A 2,613-nucleotide genomic window follows, 5' to 3' on the forward strand; every position below is an offset into this window, starting at 1 on the left:
GGGAAATAGCTTTGTCTTCTTGATTTGCTCTAAGAAACCCTAGGCAGAACCATCTCTGAGGAGGGATTTTGTCAGGACCTTTTTGGCCCAGATTCCAGAAACATCCAGTGTGGAGAAGGCCCCTTTCAGTCCAGCCTTGTTAGCTATTCCTGGCCCCTGGGTGGCTCTGGGCCCCTGGCAGGAGCTCCCTGGGGGCAGAGTGAACAGCCCCTCATGGTTCCACCAAGGTTCCCGGGAGACTGCACTGCCAAGCACTGGAGCTACCCTCTCACGTCTTGGCCTTGATGGAGCTGAGTGTAAGGGAATTATGAACATGTGGCTGGGACTAGACTCAACTGATGGGGAGGTATTGGAGTCATCCAGCAGCTGTGACTAGCCAAACCCAGTCCTGAAGTTCCAAGGTCCTGTCACATGCCTGAGAGCTGAGGCAGGAGCATGAAAGTTGGGTGAGGAAGGGTTGGAGGTCAGGAAGGGAAAGGTTGGTGATGAGGGTGAGTTGCTACTGTCCAGCCAGGCCAACATGGGTGTCCCTGGGGCTGAAGTGGGACGGGGAGGGGTGGCCATGTTGCTACCTCACATAGCCCCTTGGCTGGCCAGAGGCACTGGTGACAGTGACCAGGCTTGGGGTTGCTGGAGTGTGGATGGCTGCCCTATGTCAAGTGTAGATGTGGGGACTGTGGCCCTCATGTCATTTAGACTACAGTCCTGAGACTCAATTTCTTTGCCTGTCATCTCAAAGGTACAGTGAGTGCCAAGCCAGATGAGGTGGGAAGGGGATGGCAAAGGCCCAGTGTGTAGTAGCAGGTGGGGAATGGCTGCCTGAGCTTCCAGCTTGGGAAGAGATGGCCCACTGTTAGCCCAGACCCCGTCACCTCACTCCTTTCTCATTGGGACCTGGAGGAGAGGGGTCTTAGAAGAGAGAGGCTGGGTGGCCTGGCTCTATCCTCCCAGAAGAGCCTTGGCTGAGCCTTTCAGACTCTTCTTCCTTGCTTGGATTGTGGACACCACAAGCACCCTCTGAAGGGGGCAATTATGAGGTGATACTGCCCAACAAAGGGAGAAGAGACAGGGTGCATCTCCTGGAACAGCAATTGAAGGTGCATGTGGTCCTGGCACACTCAGCTCCCTCCACTCTCCAGGCAGCCATGGAGGTGGGAAGGTGCACAGGGGGCCATGCCTGGGTGTGGGGGAGGAGCAAGGTCAGGCACTGGGGACCTGGGGCCTATGAGCCAAGGGCACCTACACATGGGCTGCACAGGGGCCTGTCTGCATCTGACTGCAGAGCTGTTTGCTCCCTTGCTCAGGCCTTTAGGTAGGTGCATTTTAGTGACTGGATGTCACAGAGCAGCTGTGATGGCCTCTACAGGTGGAACTGGGAAAGGAGGAGCTGCTGGCATCCAGGAGCCTCTCTGCATGACCCAGGTCTCCCACTCCTCGGGCCATGCACCCACAGTCTCCACAGAGCCACTCAGAGTGGACAAGATTTGTCCCTTGGGCAGTGACTCCAGAGCCATGTTTGCTACCCCTACTACTGACCACGTGGTGCCACTGACCTGACTATTCTCCATGTGGAGGACAGAAGTGGCCCTTCCTGTGGGTGCTGAGTGGGATTTAGTAGATGTGTTGGTTTGAGGGGCAGATCTGAGCTGTGCTGCAGACTCTGCCTCGCCTAGGAGGATAGGCCCACCTAAGGCTAGGTTTGCACAGGTGTGCATAGATCACATCTGTCCCTGATGCAGGGTAGTCACAGATAAAGGCCTTAAGGCCAGAAGGGTAAGTGCCTCACCCAAAGTCAGAACCAGGATGCCAATGCCAGTGGGCTTGAAGTCCATCCCTAGCGTTTTCAATGCAGCAACCGACTCTGGTTCAATCGTGTCCTTCCAGGGCCATACACCATGTTCCAGTGATCCACTGGCCTTTGTATTATCACTCCTGCAACTTTTTTTTTTCCTTTTAAGATAGAGTCTCATTATGTCATCCTTGGTAGAGCTCTGTGACATCACAGCTCACAGCAACTTCAAACTCTTCAGCTTGAGTGATTCTTGTGCTCCAGCCTTCCAACAGCTGGGATTACAAGTGTCTGCCACAATGTCTGGCTATTTTTTTTGTTGCAGTTGTCATTGTTGTTTAGCTAACCCGGGCTGGGCTCAAACCCTCCAGCCTTGGTGTATGTGGCTGGCACCACAATCACTGTGCTACAGTGTGCACTAAGCCCACTCCTACAACTCTTAAAAAAAAAAATACATTTTTTTAGAGATGGGATCTTATTCTGTCACCCTGGCTAGACTGCAGTGGCACAATCATAGTGCACTGTAGCAACCTCAAACTCCTGGGCTCAAGCGATCCTCCTGCCTCAGCCTCCTAAGTAGCTGGGACTACAGGGGCCCACCACAACACCCAGTTACTTTTTCTATTTTTAGTACAGATGGGGTCTCACTGTTGCTCAGGCTGATCTTGAGCTCCTGAGCTCAAGTCATCCTTCTTCCTTGTCCTCCCAGAGTGTGGGGATTACAGATATGAGCCACTGTGCCCAGCCTCCTGCAACCAGTTAAAATAAATTAAATATTTTTATTCCCAGAAATATGAAAATCTGAAGGAAATCGACCAATACTT

This window comes from Otolemur garnettii, unplaced genomic scaffold (genome assembly GCF_000181295.1).
Source record: "Otolemur garnettii isolate 467f Iridium unplaced genomic scaffold, OtoGar3 scaffold00029, whole genome shotgun sequence".
NCBI classification, from domain to species: domain Eukaryota; kingdom Metazoa; phylum Chordata; class Mammalia; order Primates; family Galagidae; genus Otolemur; species Otolemur garnettii.